Source organism: Sciurus vulgaris, assembly GCF_902686455.1.
Source record: "Sciurus vulgaris genome assembly, chromosome: 5".
NCBI lineage: Eukaryota > Metazoa > Chordata > Mammalia > Rodentia > Sciuridae > Sciurus > Sciurus vulgaris.
In genome coordinates this window covers 111,833,502-111,854,102 of record NC_136465.1, presented here as the reverse complement: position 1 = coordinate 111,854,102, position 20,601 = coordinate 111,833,502, and the positions used below count along the sequence as shown (strand labels likewise).

The 20,601-nt window shown below is 36.6% G+C and overlaps 1 long non-coding RNA gene across 2 annotated transcripts; it reads right to left on the bottom strand.

Annotated features, from left to right (window-relative positions):
- Positions 1–5,927: 5,927 nt before the first annotated feature.
- On the bottom strand, positions 5,928–20,571 carry LOC306660922. 2 transcript variants are annotated; one of them, XR_013763787.1, is made up of 3 exons: positions 20,218–20,518; positions 15,863–15,973; positions 5,928–6,228 (listed from the first exon to the last, which is right to left on the bottom strand). It is a non-coding gene; the product is annotated as an uncharacterized lncRNA (long non-coding RNA). The 2 variants fall into 2 exon arrangements; XR_013763786.1 differs by having other exon boundaries at positions 5,929–6,228; positions 20,348–20,571.
- Positions 20,572–20,601: the final 30 nt, after the last annotated feature.

Below are 20,601 nucleotides of genomic sequence, written 5' to 3'. Positions count from 1 at the left end.
ACCCCAAAATGCTGAAAGATGCAGACAAAAATGAAACAAAACAAAACAAAGATAAGACAAAAGTCTACCCTTCATACTCAAACTAGGACAGGGGCAATCTGGAAAATCGGCGAATATTTAGATAAGAACTGTTCTATTGAAGTCAAACACCGCAGAAAAAACTGTGACCCTATCCCTATCCATGCCAGCAAGACTATTCTTTGTGCCCCAAAGAATAGCAAATTTTTTTTTTTTTTTTTTTTTTTTTTACAAATGGTACTGTGACAACTAGATAGCCATATGCAAAGGAATGAAATTAGACTCTATGCTGTGGCCCCTGCCCCTACATTCATGTCTTCCCACAACCTCAGAATGTGACTTTACTTGAAATACAGTCCTTGCATATGTAATTAGTTAAGGTGAGATATTACTGAATTAGAGTGGGCCCTGAATTCAATGACTATCCTTCTAAGAAAGCCATGTGAAGATACAAATGCACAAAGAGAATGCCATTTAGCAACAGAAAAAGAAACTGCAATGATGTGTCCTCAAGGCAAGGAATGCCAAAAACTGTCAGCAACTATCAGAAACTAAGAGAGGCAGGGGGCAGAGTCTCCCCAGCAGCCTTCAGAAGCAATCAAACTGACTGACACCTTGATGTCTGACTTCTAGCTTATAGAACAATGAAGCAATAAATGTCCTGTTGTAAGCCACTCAGTTTGTAGTACTTTGGTATAGCAGCCCTAGGAAACTAATAAATAGACACCTACCTCACACCATATATGAAAAGTAACTCAAATTGGATCAAAGATTTAAATGTAAGAGGTAACACTATAAAACTGTTAGAAGAAAACGAGAGTTCCAGGAATCAGGAGGCTGAGACAGGAGGATCACAAGTTTGAGGCCAACCTGGGTAACTTATGAGAACCTGTTTCAAAATGAAAAAATAAAAAGGGCTGGGAATGTAGCTCAGCAGTAGAGTGCCCATGGGGGTTCAATCTCCAGTACAAAAAAATAAATAAATAAATAAAAGTTAAAACACAGGGAGCTGGAAGTGTTGCTCTGTGGTAGAGCATGTGCTTAGCATACATAAGTCCTGGTTTCAATTCAGAGCACTCCCAAAAAGTTAAGTTGAGCCCCCACAAAAAAAGTTAAGCTGGATAAGGTGTACTGCATTGTAACTCCAGCTTCTCTGGAAGCTGAGGTGGAAGGATCAATTGAACCCAGGAGTTGAAGACCAGCCTGGGCAACGTAGCAAAATTCAATCTAAAATAAATAAATAAATAAATAAATAAATAAATAAAACTTTTAAAAAAGGAAGAAAAAAAACATTAAAGTCATGCACAAGACCCTGAGTTTGATCCCCAGTACTTAAAAAAAATTAAAAAAATAAATAAATAAAACAAAAACAGAATTAACATTTGACCCAAAAATTCTACACTTGGATATATGGCCAGAGGGGGGAAAAAATGTGGTCACACAAAACCTTGCATAAAAATGTTCTTAACAGCATTATTCATAATAGCCAAAATGTGAAAACAGCTCAAATGTCCATCAAACTGATGAATGGATAAAGAAAATGTGGTAGATCCATAAAAGGACGTATTATTGGCAATAAAGAGAAATGAAGTACTTACATATACCACAAAATGAATGAACTTGAAACATTATGTTAAGTGAAAAAGTCTGTCATAATAAGCCACAGACTGTATGAATATATATATATATATATGATGTGCAGAATAGGCAAATCCAAGGAAATAAAGTAGATTAATGGTTTCCAGGGACTGGGGGTGGGTATGAACGAGGAGTAACTATTAATGGGTCTGAGTTCTTTTGGGGTGACGAAAATGTTCTGCAATTAGATCACAGTGATGGTTGCACAATTCTATGAATATGCTAGAACACACTGAACTTATAGACTTTAAAGGAATGAGTTTTATGGAATGTGACTTATATTGTAATATAACTTTTTGTTGTTATAAAATGGGTAGAGGACAAAAAATATTCTCTCATTCAATCATTTATTTATTTATTTATTTATTTATTTATTTATTTATTTATTTATTTATTTATTTCAGTGCTAGGTATTGAACTCAGGGCTGTGTGCATGCTAGGTAAGTGTTCTGCCACTGAAGTATATTCCCAGCCCCCTTAAATGAATCTTAATCTGCTACTTTATTTTTATATTGACCTTTTATTTTTACATTAACTCTAATTATAAATAACACATGTGGATCAAATAAATTGTTAAATACATTAAAGTAAAATAATTTTTTTAAGTCACCACAGGATTGAGGGTGTAGCTCAGAGGCAGAGAACATGTGCTTAGGCTGTGTGAGGCTCTGGATTCCATTCCCAGCACCACCTAAAAAAACAAACAAAATCACCACAAACTCTACCACTCAATATTAAGATTTCTATTTACCTTTCATGGAGTAACCGTTAGTATATTAAGTATTTCCCTTTGAAACTAGTGTACAAATTATTTGTTTTCTCCATTTCCAAAATATTTTCTGAATCTTCTTTTCTAAAGCAGGTTGTGCATATGAATTCAGATCACAGCTGGTTTTTACTTCAAATCTCTTCCTTAATCCTCTTTAAGTTATTAATGGTACTTTGTCTTCATTTCTTTCAAAGCGCCTTGTTACCAGTTCATATTTAACCTCAGGAAAATTGAGCTGCCTTTTCTTATTTTCTGTGTAGAAGATTGAGGAGCTCAGGTCTCTATACATATATAGTACAATATATATGTAGCTACTATATACATGTGGCTATTTAATTTAATACAACAACAAAATATTCAATTCCTCAATCACACTAACCATATTTCAAGTGGACAGCATTGCTTTTCAGATCTAGTAGTATTTTCTTTTTTGTTGTTGTCGGGAATGGGTTGGGTGGTATAGGAATTGAATCCAGAGCCTCACATTAGGCAAGTGCTCTACCACTGAGATACATGCCTAGTCCCTCATTTTTGCTTTTTTTTTTTTTAATTTGAGACAGGGTCTCCTTAAGTTGCCCAGGCTGGCCTTGAACTTGCAATCCTCCTGTCTCAGCTCCCAGCTAAGTAGTATTTTTAAAAGCTTTGGTGTGTGTAGGGATCAAACTCAAGGCTGTATACATGCTAGGCAAAGGCTCTACATTTTGCCAAGTTACTTAGGGCCTCATTAATTTGCTGAGGTTGGTTTCAAACTTGCGATCCTCTTATCTCAGCCTCCATAGTCACTGGTATTAAAGGTGTGTACCACTGTGCCTGGCTTCCGGAGCATTTTCTCTCTCCTAATAACTTGTTAATTTTAATATTTATCAAAGAATACTCATATCTAGTTAAGCAATCAAATATTCCTGATTTGAATATTACTATACACAAATATGTTCACTTTGGGTTAATTTATCAAGCTAAACACATATGATTGATACCCTTTTCTGTATATAGGTTGTTATGTCATATTGCAATAAAAAATTTACAAAATTTTTTATAAAAATCAAATTTTTTATTTTTTATTTTTTGGTACCAGGGATTGATTTCAGAGGTGCTTAACCACTGAGCCACATCCCCAGCCCTTTTTATTTTGGGACAAGATTTCACTAAGTTGCTTAGGGCCTTGCTAAATTGCTGAGGTTGGCCTCAAACTTGTGATCCTCCAGCTTCAACCTCTGGAGTCACTGGGATTACAGGCATATACCACCACATTTGATATACCTATTATTTCTGAACAATGATATCTATGCTGCTATTTCTTGATTCAAGAATTTTATTTTACTTATTTATTAGTACCTGGCCTTGAGTCCAGGGTGCTTTACCACTATTTACTTTCCAATACATTAGTTGAAAAATTAGTTCTTTTATATTTACTTCCTGGTCATCTCTTCAACATCATTTTAACTTAAATGAGCTCAGAGACTTGGGAGATTGAGGCAGGAAGATCCCATGTTTGAGGACAGCCTCAGTAACTTAATGAGACCCTGTCTGAAAAATAAAAAATAAAAAGGGCTGGGGATGTCTCTCTGTGGTAGAACATCTCTGGGTTCTGTACGCAATACTACAAAAAAAAAAAAAAAAAAAAAAACTCAAGCCATAATAATAGCAGTAATATAAAAAAAATATAACAATAATATAAATGAGCCAATACTTATATTATGATTTAAGTATTAATGCCGAAACAAAAAGCACACTATAATCATTCCTCTTTTCCCCCTACAACCTTTTCCTGAACTTCTTTTTTTATTTTCTGTACTACAGATTTTTTTTGGTACTGGGGCTCTTTAACACTGAGCTACATCCCCAGTCCTTTATTTTTTATTTTAAGGCAGGGTCTCCCTAAATTGCTTAGGACCTTGCTAAATTGCTGAGGCTGGCCTCAAATTTGTGATTCTCCTTCTACCTCCTGAGTTGTTGGAATACACATATGCACCAAGGTGCCAGTCTGACTCACTTTTAAACTGTTCATGTACAATTTTCCAAAATTTTCTACATTTATGCCAAAGGTCTATAAGTTTAGTTCACATTTTCTGTTCCTTAGGATACCACATCTTTCTTTTCTGTAAAGAGGACTGAAACCAGGGCCTCATACATGTTAGGCAAGTGCTCTACTACTGAGCTATATCTCTAGCCCTTTTAATTAATTTTTTATTTTGAAACAGGCTAAACTGCCAAGGCTGGTCTCAAACTAGTAATTTTCCTTCCTTAGTCTCCCAAAATGAGATTACAGGCATGTACCACTCTGCTTGGTTTCCCTTCTTCTCTACAACTGAAATTCATCATCTCCAGACCCCTAACAATGGCAGAAAACTTAAATTTGCTATCTCAAGGTAAATCAGTTACTTTTTGCTTAAAAGTCTCACTTGAGTAAGTAAGTAGTAAAAACAGGTGCCACTGCATCTGGCTGAAACATGGAATTTTTATCTATTCAAAAATATGGGTTAGAGCTGGGTATAGTGGCACATGCCCATAATCCCAGCAGCGCTTGATGAGGATCAAGAGTTCAAACCCAGCTTCACCAATGGTAAGGCGCTAAGCAACTCAGTGAGACCTGTCTCTAAATAAAATACAAAATAGGGCTGGGGATGTGGTTCAGTGATTGAGTGCCCCCGAGTTCAATCCCCAGTGCCCCCCCAAATATGGGTTGGGAAAATACACACACACACACACACACACGCACACATATACACACACATACGCATGTGATGGGTTGGGTGGTAGAGTGTGTGCTTACTATGCACAAGGCCCTGGGCTCAATCCTTAGCATTGGAAGGAAAAAAAAAAAAAAAAAAGGTGTAAGTTTTGCTTTCAAGGTTATTGTTTTTATTAATTACATGGTTTTATAAATCCATTCAGATACTCAACTGTTTTTTTTTTTTTTTTCAGTGACTATGCAACCTCCTCTTCTATTTCACAAATGGTGACCTAACAACAGCTTTACAAAATGCCAAACTTGGTTAAATCTGATTTTCTGCCTATTTCATACCTTTACCTAAGCAGCTGGACCTGATTAAAGAAAAAGATAACCAAGATGACTGATCTCAATATATATTTACAATCACAAATGTTTGAAAGATCTATTATTTCTTGAGCAATAGCTAAAATTCTATTATATCACCTTAGTTAATTCACCTTCCCATTCAGAAATGACTGTTTCATACCTTTTCTCTCCTCAAATATCCCACACTCCCTCCCCAATCCTTACATTTACCCAATGACATTCCCCTATTTCATAAAAAAGAAAAAAAAAATTAGAAGAAAACAATCCATAAGATCCCACATCACTATCGTGAATTTCAATCAGCTGCAAATAACAGACACCCCAATTTTTTTTTTTTTTTTTTTTTGCGGTGCTGGGGATTGAACCCAGGGACTTGTGCTTGCAGGGCAGGCACTCTACCAACTGAGCTATATCCCCAGCCCACTGAGCTATATCCCCAGCCCCCCAAATTTTAAAAAAGATTAAGAAAGAAAAGAAGGAAGGAAGGAAAGAGGCAAAGAGGGAAGGACAAAGGAAAAGAGGGAAAGAAGGGAGGAAGGAAAAAAGAAAGAAAATAAAACAATATGGTGAAATAAACAGTTTATTTTCTCTCATAACGAGAAATCCTGGGTAGGCAATCCAGGGCTTGTGTGGCTGCTCCACAATGTCATCAGGGACTTAGATTCTATTTTTCTCCATCCTTAGAATATGGTTTAAGGTTGCTTTGTTGTCATTAGATAGTCTCTAGACTATCTAATTATTAGATAGCCATTTCCTCCACATTCTAGGCAAGAAAAAGAGACAGGAACAAAAACACATGCCAACTCAGTCAATCCTGTTTCAGAAATTTTCTGATATGTCTCACCAAACTACTTTCACTAACAACTTGCCAGAACTTAGTCACATGGACATCCCTAGTGTAGTTGTTAACAGAAGCTGGACATCATGCTTCTAACAAAATCACGGTACTGTCATTTAGGAAGAAGGAAAGAATGAGGAGGAATTACCTGTTTTCCATTTCACTGAAGTAAGAAAAAGAAAATAAGCAATCAAAACATAAACTTCACATATACCACCACCAAATCTGTCAGCCTGAATCCTTACTCATACTCTGGCTTTCTTCTATGTGTCACTGAATGAATAATGAGCTCCTTTCTACAGCTAAACCCTCTTGTAGTACACTGTGTCCTTTCCCATTTTGCTATTCTAAATCTTTGTTCCATTATTCCCTTTTCCCCACATTATTGATTTTCACTCTTGTTTATTCTCATTAGCAAAATCTGATGTTAAAACACCTCCCATCTAACCAGGCAGAGTGGTACATGCCTGTAATCCCAATGACTTGGGAGGCTGAGGCAGGAGGATCACAAGTTCAAGGCTAGCCTCAGCAATTTAGTGAGACCTTAAGCAGCTTAGCGAGACTCCTTCTCAAAATAAAAAGTACTGAGGCTATGTCTTAGTGGTTAAGCATCACTGGTACCCTAGTACCAAAATAATAATAATAATAATAAATATTTCCCATCTAAAACAAACAATCTTCCCTTTATCAAACATCCTTATCCAGCTATCCCAGTTATTACCCTTTCTGATCCCTTAAAGTGAAATTTCAGGAGACTCCCCCAACCCAGTACTGGGGATTGAATCTAGAAACACTTACTAAGCTATATCCCCAGTCCTTTTTTTTTTTAATAAATTTTTTGAGACAGGGTCTTTTTAAGTTGCCTAGGCTGGTCTGGAACTCACAATTCTCCTACCTCAGCCTCTCCAGTAGCTGGGATTACAGGTGTGTGACACTGCATACTGCTCAAGAGGTTCCCCTTGCATTCTGTATTCTGTATTGAACCCGTCCCAATCAAGCTTTCCTTTTTTGTTATATTTTTGGGTTTTTTTTTTTTTTTTTTTTTTTTTTGATACCACAGATTGAACAACCCAGGGGCACTTAACCACTAAGCTACATCTCTCTAGCCCTTTTTATTTTTTATTTTGAGACAGGCTTTTGCTAAATTGCTTGGGTCTAGACAAGTTGCTGAAACTGGCTTTGAACTTTTGATTCTTCTGCCTGCCTCAGAATCCTGAGTTGCTCGGATTACAGTCATGTGCCTCTCCTCCTGCCTAATCAACCAGGTCTTCCTTTATCCCTACTGTTCCACTGCAGGTACTTGTGTCCCAGGTCACCAGTGACTTCCACATTGCCAAATCTAATAGCTGGTTCTCAGATCTTTTTTTACCCAGTTTCCCAGAGGGGATAACTACCACCCAATCCTACTGTGAAACATTTTCCTCATTTGGTTTCCAGAACACCTCATTCTTTTTTTTTTTTTTTTAATATTTTTTTTTTCTTTATTGTAAACAAATGGGATACATGTTGTTTCTCTGTTTGTACATGGCGTAAAGGCATACCATTTGTGTAATCATAAATTTACATAGAGTAATGTTGTTTGATTCATTCTGTTATTTTTTCCCTTCCCCCCACCCCTCCCACCCCTCTTTTCCCTCTATACAGTCCTTCCTTCCTCCATTCTTGCCCCCCTCCCTAACCCTAACTCTAACCCTAACACTAACCCTTCCCTCCCCCCCATTATGTGTCATCCTCCACTTATTAGCGATATCATTCGTCCTTTGGCGTTTTGAGATTGGCTTATCTCACTTAGCATGATATTCTCCAATTTCATCCATTTGCCTGCAAATGCCATAATTTTATCATTCTTTATGGCTGAGTAATATTCCATTGTATATATATACCACAGTTTCTTTATCCACTCATCAATTGAAGGGCATCTAGGTTGGTTCCACAGTCTGGCTATTGTGAATTGAGTAGCTATGAACATTGATGTGGCTGTATCTCTGTAGTATGCTGATTTTAAGTCCTTTGGGTATAGGCCAAGGAGTGGGATAGCTGGGTCAAATGGCGGGTCCATTCCAAGTTTTCTAAGGAATCTCCACACTGCTTTCCAGAGTGGCTGCACTAATTTGCAGCCCCACCAGCAATGTATGAGTGTACCTTTCTCCCCACATCCTCGCCAACACCTGTTGTTGCTCGTATTCTTGATAATCGCCATTCTAATTGGGGTGAGATGGAATCTTAGGGTGGTTTTGATTTGCATTTCTCTTATTACTAGAGATGTTGAACATTTTTCCATATGTTTGTTGATTGCTTGTAGATCTTCTTCTGTGAAGTGTCTATTCATTTCCTTAGCCCACTTGTCGACAGGATTATTTGACTTCTTGGAGTAAAGTTTTTTGAGTTCTTTATAGATTCTGGAAATTAGTGCTCTATCTGAAGTATGATTGGCAAAGATATTCTCCCATTCTGTAGGCTCTTTCTTCGCATTGCTGATAGTTTCCTTTGCTGAGAGAAAGCTTTTTAGTTTGAATCTATCCCAGTGGTTGATTCTAGCTTTTATTCCTTGTGCTATGGGAGTCCTGTTAAGGAAGTCTGATCCTAGACCAACAAGGTGAAGATTTGGACCTACTTTTTCTTCTATAATCTGCAGGGTCTCTGGTCTGATTCCGAGGTCCTTAATCCATTTTGAGTTTAGTTTCGTGGATGGTGAGAGATATGGGTTTAGTTTCATTCTGTTGCATATGGATTTCCAATTCTCCCAGCACCATTTGTTGAAGAGGCTATCTTTTCTCCATTGCATATTTTTGGCACCTTTGTCTAGTATGAGAAAATTGTATTTATTTGGGTTTGTGTCCGTGTCCTCTATTCTATACCATTGATCTACCTTTCTATTTTGGTACCAATACCATGCCGTTTTTGTTACTATTGCTTTGTAGTAGAGTTGAAGATCTGGTATTGCAATACCCCCTGTTTCACTCTTCCTGCTAAGTATTGCTTTAGCTATTCTGGGTTTCTTAGTCTTCCAGATGAATTTCATAATTGCTTGCTCTATTTCTGTAAGGTACATCATTGGGATTTTAATTGGAATTGCATTGAATTTGTATAGCACTTTAGGTAGTATGGCCATTTTGACAATATTAATTCTTCCTATCCAAGAACATGGAAGATCTTTCCATCTTCTAAGGTGTTCTTTAATTTCTTTCTTTAGTGTTGTATAGTTCTCATTGTAGAGGTCTTTCACCTCTTTTGTGAGATTGATTCCCAAGTATTTTATTTTTTTCGAGGCTATTGTGAATGGGGTAGTTTTCCTAATTTCTCTTTCTGAAGATTCATCACTTATGTATAAAAATGCATTGGATTTATGAGCATTGATCTTGTAACCTGCTACTTTACTGAATTCACTTATGAGTTGTAAGAGTTTTCTGGTGGAATTTCCAGGTTCCTCTAAATATATAATCATGTCATCAGCGAACAGGGATAGTTTGAGTTCTTCTTTCCCAATTCGTATCCCTTTAATCTCTTTGGTTTGTCTAATTGCTCTGGCCAGAGTCTCAAGAACGATGTTGAATAGAAGTGGTGAAAGAGGGCATCCCTGCCTTGTTCCAGTTTTTAGGGGGAATGCTTTCAGTTTTTCACCATTTAGAATGATATTAGCCATGGGCTTAGCATAAATGGCCTTTACAATGTTAAGGAATGTTCCCACTATCCCTATTTTTTCTAGTGTTTTGAGCATGAAGGGATGCTGTATTTTATCAAATGCTTTTTCTGCATCTATTGAAATAATCATGTGATTCTTGACTTTAAGTCTATTAATGTGGTGAATTACGTTTATTGATTTCCTGATGTTGAACCAACCTTGCATCCCTGGGATGAAACCAACTTGATCATGGTGCACTATCTTTTTAATATGTTTTTGTATGCGATTTGCTAAAATTTTGTTGAGAATTTTTGCATCGATGTTCATTAAGGATATTGGTCTGAAATTTTCTTTCCTTGCTGAGTCTCTGTCTGGTTTAGGTATCAGGGTGATATTGGCTTCATAGAATGAGTTTGGGAGGGTTCCCTCCTCTTCTATTTTATGGAATACTTTGAGAAGTATTGGAATGAGCTCTTCTTTAAAGGTTTTGTAGAACTCGGCTGAGAACCCATCTGGTCCCGGACTTTTCTTTGTTGGTAGGCTTTTGATGACTTCTTCTATTTCAGTACTTGAAATTGGTCTATTTAAATTGTTTATGTCCTCCTCGTTCAGTTTAGGCAATTCATGTCTCTAGAAACCTGTTGATGCCTTCAAAATTTTCTATTTTGTTGGAGTATAGATTTTCAAAATAGCTTCTAATTATGTTTTGTATTTCAATCCTGTCTGTTGTGATATTTCCTTGTTCATTCCGAATTTTAGTGATTTGGGTTTTCTCTCGTCTTCTCTTTGTTAGTGTGGCTAAAGGTTTATCAATTTTGTTTATTTTTTCGAAGAACCAACTATTTATTTTGTCAATTTTTTGTATTCTTTTGTTTCAATTTCATTGATTTCAGCTCTGAGTTTAACTATTTCCTGTCTTCTACTACTTTTGGTGCTGTTCTGTTCTTCTTTTTCTAGGGCTTTGAGCTGTAGTGTTAGGTCGTTTATTTGTTGAGTTTTACTTCTTTTATTAAATGCGCTCCATGAAATAAATTTCCCTCTAAGTACTGCTTTCATAGTGTCCCAGAGATTTTGATATGATGTTTCTTTGTTCTCATTTACCTCTAAGAATTTTTTAATTTCCTTCCTAATATCTTCTGTTATCCATTCATCATATAATAGCATATTGTTTAATCTCCAGATGTTGGAATAGTTTCTGTGTTTTACTCTTTCATTTATTTCTAACTTCAATCCATTATGATCTGATAGAATACATGCTAGTGTCTCTATCTTCTTGTATTTGCTAACATTAGCTTTGTGGCATAATATATGGTCTATTTTAGAGAAGGATCCATGTGCTGCTGAGAAGAAAGTGTATTCGCTCTTGGTTGGATGGTATATTCTATAAATGTCCGTTAAGTCTAAATTATTGATTGCGTTATTGAGATCTATGGTTTCTTTGTTCAATTTTTGTCTGGAAGATCTGTCCAGTGGTGAGAGAGGCATGTTAAAATCACCTAGTATTATTGTGTTATGGTCTATTTGGTTTCTGAAATTGAGAAGGATTTGTTTGACATACATGGATGAGCCACTGTTTGGGGCATAGATGTTTACAATTGTTATATCTTGCTGATTTATGCTTCCCTTAAGCAGTATGAAATGACCTTCTTTATCCCTTCTGACTAACTTTGGCTTGAAGTCCACATTATCGGAAATGAGGATGGATACTCCAGCTTTTTTGCTGCGTCCATGCGCATGGTATGTTTTTCCCCATCCTTTCACCTTTAGTCTATGGGTATCTTTTTCTATGAGGTGAGTCTCTTGCAGGCAACATATTGTTGGATCTTTCTTTTTAATCCAATCTGCCAGTCTATGTCTTTTGATTGATGAATTCAGGCCATTAACATTCAGGGTTATTATAGAGATATGATTTGGTTTCCCGGTCATTTGGTTCATTTTTTAAATTTTATTTATTTATTTGTTTGACACAACTTGTTTCCTCCTTTATTTGACAATTCCTTTAGGATAATTCCTCCCTTTGCTGATTTGCTTCTTTGTTTTTCTTATCTTTCTCATGGAATATTTTGCTGAGAATGTTCTGTAATGCTGGCTTTCTTTTTGTAAATTCTTTTAGCTTTTGTTTATCATGGAAGGATTTTATTTCATCGTCAAATTTGAAGGTAAGTTTTGCTGGGTATAAGATTCTTGGTTGGCATCCATTTTCTTTCAGGGCTTGAAAAATGTTGTTCCAGGCCCTTCTAGCTTTTAGGGTCTGGATTGAAAAATCTGCTGATATCCTTATTGGTTTCCCCCTGAATGTAATTTGGTTCTTTTCTCTCACAGCCTTTAAAATTCTGTCTTTATTTTGTATGTTCGGTATTTTCATTATAATGTGCCTTGGTGTGGGTCTGTTGTAATTTTGTGTATTTGGAGTCCTATAAGCCTCTTGAACTTGATTTTCCATTTCATTCTTCAGATTTGGGAAATTTTCTGATATTATTTCATTGAATAGGTTGTTCATTCCTTTGGCTTGTTTCTCTAGGCCTTCCTCAATCCCAATAATTCTTAAATTTGGCCTTTTCATGATATCCCATAGTTCTTGTAGATTCTGTTCATGATTTCTTACCATCTTCTCTGTTTGTTCAACTTTGTTTTCAAGGTTAAATATTTTGTCTTCAATGTCTGAGGTTCTGTCTTCCAGGTGCAGAACACCACATTCTTTATTACTTTTTCCCAAAATCACTGGCTACTCCTTTTCACTTTAGACTATTGGATCCTATTCCTAATATTTAAAAGCTGGAGTGTTCCAGCTTTCAGTTTTTGGACTTCTTCTTTGAGTCTATACTTTCTCCCTAGATGATCTCATTCCATTTCTATACTGATGATCCTAAATTTATCTCCAGTCTGACCTCTTCTGTGCACTTTGGTCTACAATATTTTTTTTAGATATCTAAAGGACTGCATCTTAAACTTATCATGTCCAAAACAGGACTTTTGATTCTAAACATTTCTCTGTACCTCTACATTATATCCATTTCTCCTTCAATACTCCCCAGTATTACTCAAACCAAAAACCCTGGGGACATGATTGACTCCTATTTCTCATCCTACAACCAACCCATTAATAATGCTGTCAGCTCTACCTTCAAAATATATCTGGGGGGTAAAAGTGATGCTCAGTGGGAGGAGTGCTTGCCTTGCATGCACAGGCCCTAGGTTCAATTTCCAGCACTAAAAAGAAAAAAAAAGAAGAAAACCATCTATGTATGTATAAGCATTATACATTATGTGTGTGTTACATGAAAAAACATGGGATATACAGAGACACATATACAATATATGAATATGCATAATGATGGAATATATATACATATATATACCATACATATATTTAGAAGCCTATCACTTCTTACTACTTCTACCACTATCCACTTCAAAGTCACTATCATATCATACCATCATACCACATATTTTATCTATCATATCTTACTCTGCATTATTACAATTCCCTTCTAACTCATCTTCCTTCTTCCACTCTTAACCTAAGAGTGGTTTACTGCCAAAGCAACCTAAGCAATCCTTTAAAAATCTAAAATAGAGCCAAGCACAGTGGTACACACCTGTAATCCCACCAACTCTGGGAAGCTGAGGCAGGAGGATCACAAGTTCAAAGCCAGTCTCAGCAACTTGAAATATCCTGTCTTAAAGACAGATGAGCATGGTAATACATGCCTGTAACCTCAGCAGCTCAGGAGGTGGAGGCAGGATAGCAGGTTTGAAACCAGTCTCAGCAACTTAGTTAGGCTATAAGCAACCAAATGAGACCCTGTCTCAAAATAAAAATTTTAAAAAATTAATAAAAGGAGTGGGGGATGTGGTTTAGTGGTTAAACGTCCCTGGATTCAATCCCTAGTACCAAAAATCAAAACAAATACATAAATAAAAATAAAAATAAAAATAAAATACGCTGGGGATGTAGCTCAGTGGTATAGCACTCCAGGGTTCAATCCCCAATACTGAAAAGGAAAAAAAAAAAGATTGCCAGGCATAATGGCACATATCTGTAATCCCAGCTATTTGGGACACTGAGGATGCCAAGTTCTAGTGCAGTCTAGGCAACATGTTTAAGACCTGTCTCAAAAATAAGATAAAAAGGGGGCTGAGGATGTTACTAGCATGTGTGATTGAACTGGGTTCAATCCCTATTACTGTTAAAAAAAGAGAGAGAGAGAGAGAGAGAGAGAGGAAGAAAAACAAGACCCAGCAATCTCAACAATTTGGGAGACTGAGGCAGGAAAAATTACAAGTTCTAGGCTAGCCTTGGCAACTTAGTGAGACACTGTCTCAAATTAAAATGGCTGTTGATGTAGCTGAATGAAAAAGTACCCCTAGACTCAATCCCTAGTACTAAGGGCAGAGAGGGAAGACCCAACTATATGTGGTCTGCAAGAAACCCATAAAAAGATCAATTCCCCAGGAAGACATAACAATCCTAAATGTGTATACACCAGCAACAGAACACCAAAATAAATGCACAGATCCAGTAGGCAGAAAAAATGGTAAGAACATGGTTAAACTCAATACCAATCAACTGAATATAACTGACATCTACAGACTAATTCATCCAACAAGAGCAGAATAGAGTTTTCTAAAGCTCACATGGAACATTCACTAGGACAAATCATATTGAGTCATAAAACATACCTTAACAAGTTTAAAAGAATACAAATCATAAATTTTCTGCTCTCAGAGTACAATGAAATTAAACTAGAAATCAACAAAAAAAGAACTGGGAAAACAGCAAAATACATGGAAATTAAATCATCCACTTCTAAGTAACACGTGGTCAAAGAAACTTCACACTGAGTGTGGTGTCACATGCCTATGATTCCAGTGACTTGGGAGGCTGAGGAAAGAGAATCCAAAGTTCAAAGGCAAAGCCGGGAGCTGTAATCCCAGTTGCTAGGGAGGCTGAGGCAGGAGGATCACAAAAGCCAACCTCAGCATCTTAGGGAGGCCCTAAGCAACTTAGCAAGACCCTGTCTCAAAATAAAAAATAAAAAGGGCTAGGAATGTTGAACAGTAGTTAAGCACCCCTGGGTTTAATTGCTGGTGCCAAAAATAAATAAATAAATAAATAAATAAATAAATAAATACAAAAGAAAGTTCAAGTCTAGCTTTTTCAACTTAACTAGACACTGTCTTGAAATTAAAAAGAAAAAAGAACAGAAAAAAGATGGCTGGGGACATAACTCAGTTGGAGACTGCTGTCCCTGGGTTAAACCTCCAGTACCACAAAAAGAAGAAGAAAGAAGACAATGAAGAAGAAGGAGGAGAAGAAAGAATCTTCAAGAGAACTTTAAGAATACTGTGAATTAAATGAAGGGTCTGGGGATGCTGAGGATACAGTTCAGTGATAAGAGCACTTGGCCGGCATGTGTGAAGCCCTGGGATCAATCCCCAGCATTGGAAGAAAAAAAAAAAAGACATAACATCAAAATCTGTGAAATGTATCAAAAGCAGTGCTTATAAATCTCCCAAAGGGGGATTTATAACTTTGAATTAATATATTAGAAAAAAAGAAAAATCTAAAATTAATAATCTAATCTTGCATCTTAGGAAACTAGAAAAAGAGAAAATTCAATGCAAAGTTAACAGAAGAAATGCCAAAACTTAGAGCAGAAATCAATGAAATTAAAATTGGAACTCAATAGGGAAAAATACCTAACATAATCAAAAGCTGGTTCTTTGAAAAGATAATAAAATCAATAAGCCTCTCAGTGGGTTAAAAAAGAATACAAATGACTAATATCAGAAACAAAGAGTGGACATCATTATAGATCACAAGAACATTAAAAAAACAATAAAGGAAAACTATGAAAAACTCTGTGCCGACGGATTTGATAAGCTAGATAAAATGAACCAATTATTTGAAAGACACAACCTGTGAAAACTTACAAAGAAATGGGTAGCTGGTCACAGTGACACACACTTGTAATTCCAGCAACTCCAGAGGCTGGGACAGGAGACCACCAAATTCAAGGTCAGCCTGGGCAATTTAGGGAGATCCTGTCTCAAAATAAAAAATGAAAAGGTCCAGTGATGTAATTCAATGTTAGTGTATCCCTGGGTTCAATCCCAGTACTTGGGGGTGGAATGTGGGGGAGGTGGTTTTCATCACATCAAGCAATCTGAGGAAGAAAAATCACATGATCATACCATTTGGTAAATATCAAACTCATCCATGATAAAACCTCTCAGTAAACTAGGATAGAGGAGAACTTTATCCATCTGATAAAAAAAAAAAAAAAAAAAAAAAAAATCTACACTCTACAGTTAATATCATACTTAATGGTGATAAACCAGTTTTACTGCTAATACTAGGAACAGGTAAGGATGTCCCCTCTCACCACTTTTTTTTTAGTACGGGAGATTGAACTGAGGGGCACTTAACCACTGAGTCACATCCCCAGCCTTTTTTATTTTGAGGTATGAGGACTGCAAGTTTGAGGCTAGTCTCAGCAAATTAGCAAGGCCCTAACAACTTAGTGAGAACTTGTCTCAAGATAAAAAAACACTGGGGACGTGACTCAGTGGTAAAGCACCCCTGGGTTCAATCCCTAGTACCAAAAAGAAAAAGAGTAAAGAAAAAAATACTGAACTGCTATCTTATCCTGTCCCCTTTTCACTTCCCACCTACTTCTTCCTTCAATATTCTAATATCAATGAAAGACACACCACCCTTCACCCAATTATTTAAATCAGAAACCTGCAAACTAATTTTCATTCCTTACTTTACGTCACATCTCATGACCAAGTTCAACATTCAACAAATTACATATTAAGCAACTACTGTGTGCCAGATATTGTTCCAGGCACTGGAGATAAAGCCAGTTTATATTTAAATAGCTTAAATATAAGGACAGTTACTGTTTCCTAATAAATCTGAAGATGGGTGGTTTTAAGATTGATTAGCAGCTTCACAATATCGGATCACTGAGTTGGGTTGGCATCGCTATGATTATCTATGCTTTAGTCCCCCCCCCCTTTTTTTTTTTTTTTTTTTGTACTGGGGAGTAAACCCAGGAGTGCTTAACTACTGAGCCACATCCGCAGCCTACCTTTACTTTTCTTTTCTTCTTCCTTCCCTCTTTTTTTTTTTTTTTTTTTTTGTACCAGGAATTGAACCCAGGGGTACTTAACCACTGAGCCATATCCCTAGTCCTTTTTCGTATTTTATTTAGAGATAGGGTCTCACTGAGTTGTTTAGGACCTCACTAAACTGTGGAGGTTGACTTTGAATTCCTGATCCTCCTGCCTTCCAAGCAGCTGGGATTTCAGGAGTGCATGACACGCGGCTTCCAGCCCATTTTTTAATATTTATTTTGAGATGGTCTCACTAAGTTGCTTAGGGCCTCATTAAGTTGCGGAAGCTGGCTTTGAACTTGCAATCCTCCTGCCTCAACATCCCAGGCCACTGGGATTACAGGCATGCATCACCACACCTGGTTCCATTAGTTTTATCATATATTTTATATATATATATATATATATCATATATTATATCTTCACAGGACATTTTCAAAGGCAGAAAGAAAGCAAGGGAGAAATGAAACAAAAGGGCTTTCCTCAAGGGAGCAATCTTTTTTGATCACGTAGAAAAACCATTCCCAGAACTCCCTAGCTCACTTCCTTTTATGTTTCATTGGTCAAAACTAGGTCCACTTGTGAAGGAGACTGAGAAAGCAAGTATCTGGAAATGGAAAACAAGATTATCTTGATTTGTTCCCTGGGACTGAGCACATAAATACCCTTTTAAAAAATGGGGTTCTCATGTCAAAGAAGAATGCAAAAAGGTGTGTTTTGTAAAGGTGACTGCTATGATTTGGATCATAAATGTTCCCCAAAGGACTGTGCATTGAAGGCTTAGTCCCCAGTTGCAGTGTGGAAAGAAGTTTAGGTCAGTGAGGACATGTCCTTGAAGGGTATTTCGGGACACTGGCCCCTCTTCTTCCTCTCCCTCTCTTACTTTCTGGCTGTCTTGAGGTGAGCAGCTACTTCTACCAAGCAGTCCTACCATGATGTACTACCTTGCCAGAGGCCCAAAACAACAACAATATGCACTGAAACCTCCAAAACTGTGCCTAAATAAACCTTCTAAGTTGATTATCTCAGGTATTTTTTACAATAACAAAAAGCTGACTAACAAAACAACTAAGATCCAGTTACATAAAAACAAACATGCTTACATAAAGGGAGAAACTTTAAATAAGTAAATATATGTACAAACAAGTTATTTCCAGATGCTATAATAGCTGTGAAATAACAGGATGACTGATTAAATAGTAGGCATATTCTGAAGATGAAGCTAACAAAATTTACTAATGGGATTGAATACATGATAAAAAGATGGTTTTAAGTTAATAATAATTAATAATTCATTCATAAATGAAGTTCAAGAAAGTTAATTAAGAGTCTAAAGACAAACCATTTATAATAAGTTAGAATTGAATCCAGTACTATCTGCAACCAAAACCAGTTTTCTTTCCCCTATATCATTTACCTATGGGAAAAGTAGAATACGAAATGGCACATATAAATTTATAACACTGGGATAAATAAAACTAAAGCCTAAGTATATGCACTGATAAGTTGTTACTTGCTATTTTTGTTTTTTCTTGTAGAACTGGTTAACAAAATACTTTGTAAATTTCTGTTTCAAAAACTACAGTATAGAACTATCAAAAATAGTTACAGGCTGCTCAGAACAGTAGCAAATGGTGATGATATTATGTAGCAAAGATGGGAGCAGCTCAAAAGGCAACAAAAGATTTCCCATTGTAGCAGATATTTTCAGGCCCTGAAAGAGTCCAAGGAAAGAGAGATCTATATAATCAATTAAAATGTTTCATCTTTGGGTAGTACTGTATTTATGTTACAAAGATAACCATGTTATATTTGTTAAATATAGATAAAATGTATACATGCATATATAACATAAACAAATAGATCCATAAAGGTTTTAGTATGTGTGAAAAAGAAAAAAGATGTCTGTCCTTTCAGGCAATAGAAGAAGCAAAATAAATTATCATTATTCAGTATTTTTCTGGCATAAAGATACCATACTAGATATATTTTTAAAGGTCTCTTTTAGTTCCATTACTCTATGAAACCTGAAGTATCACTGGGAACCTTTGGGAAATAAAAAAAAAAAAAAAAAAAAAAAAACACTCAGGTACTTCCTCATTCACAACAGGGAAATATATAGATAACAAGACTAGCAAAGCCAATGGTTTTAGGAAGGTATCTGGGGAGACATACAGGCCCTTGGGAGCAAACCTCTGCAGTGAAAGCTCTAATTTTCTGCAGAGCCAAGAGAAGGGAGGTGTCTGCTTTCAAATGGCTTTCATCCAGAGTACACAGCAAAATGGAGTTCAGCAGGGTGGTTCCCTAACATTCATTCTTCTGGTTAACACAAGCAATTATTTTGTCTTCTTTTAAGAATAATTAAGAGGAAAAAATAAGCAAAAACAATAAATCTGCACCTTCTAACCAGTCTGGGAAAATCGAGCAAATTTTGAGTCAAACCCTCTTAACAGGACTTCAAAAAAATATTTATCAGAAAAAAATAAGAACCTCCTCTTTTGTATGCTAGGTTGAAATGGAGATCTATATCCTTACAAAATGCATACACATGTTGACAGTGTATATCTGTTACTTTTTTGAAACAATGCGTGAAGGTTTTACCAATCAAAATTAGGTAATAACTGAGTATGAACTATAAATTTTTATTGTCTTATGTTTACCTTTTTGTTATTCTTATACTATCACTGGGAGGACATTTTGAATAACAGCAATAGGTTTCTGCTAGGACAACTTTAAAGCCATCCTTTAGTTCTAACCATAACATATGAATTTCCAAGGCTTAGCAATGTACTTTATGGTCCTGGAATAGATTCCCCCAACCCCAGCAGGAGAAAGAACTAGTCCAACTAGTCTATTCACTATAATCTGGGACTCCTTGCACCAAACTATAATCCATTTATGTATCGTGAGACAATGCCAAGCAATCTTATTTAGAAAATTCTAAATAGCACAAGGAATATCCTTATATCCTGTGTGAAACAATTTCACTCTTCATAAATTTCCCTTCGTTAATACAGCTACCATTTAAAATGAACTAAAATCTCTTTTAAGTTGGAGGCTTGCATCTAAAGGTGGGGCCTACCCTGCCATGTTAAGAGCCTCAACGTTTCATGCTCAGGTTGTACTCTTCGAATAACTGGAATATTTGTTTCCAAAGCATTTGATACCTTAGTTTCGGGAACAAGTCATCACAATAAATCATCCCGATTTTCTAAACCTCGAATCCTCCACATTATCAGGTGAGTACACAAGTCACTGCCTTTAAAGGAAGTGAGAAAAGAAAAAGGCAAAACTCACAAACTGGCAACATGAAAATAATCAGCTGAGTTATCCGAACCAGAAATGTCTGCATTTTAGGGTGTTTCATCTTTAAAACTGTAAGGACCTCTCAGGTCTCCCATCCCCAGGTCGGTTTCTACCGGGCTCTGCACCCGCCTTCGCCCAGCCAGGCAGCAGCGCGCCGCAGTCCGCAGCACTGGCACTCTGGCCCGCAGCGCGGCGGTCTCGGCCGCCACGAGGGGAGGGGGCCCAGGGCGCCGAGCCCGCCTCTG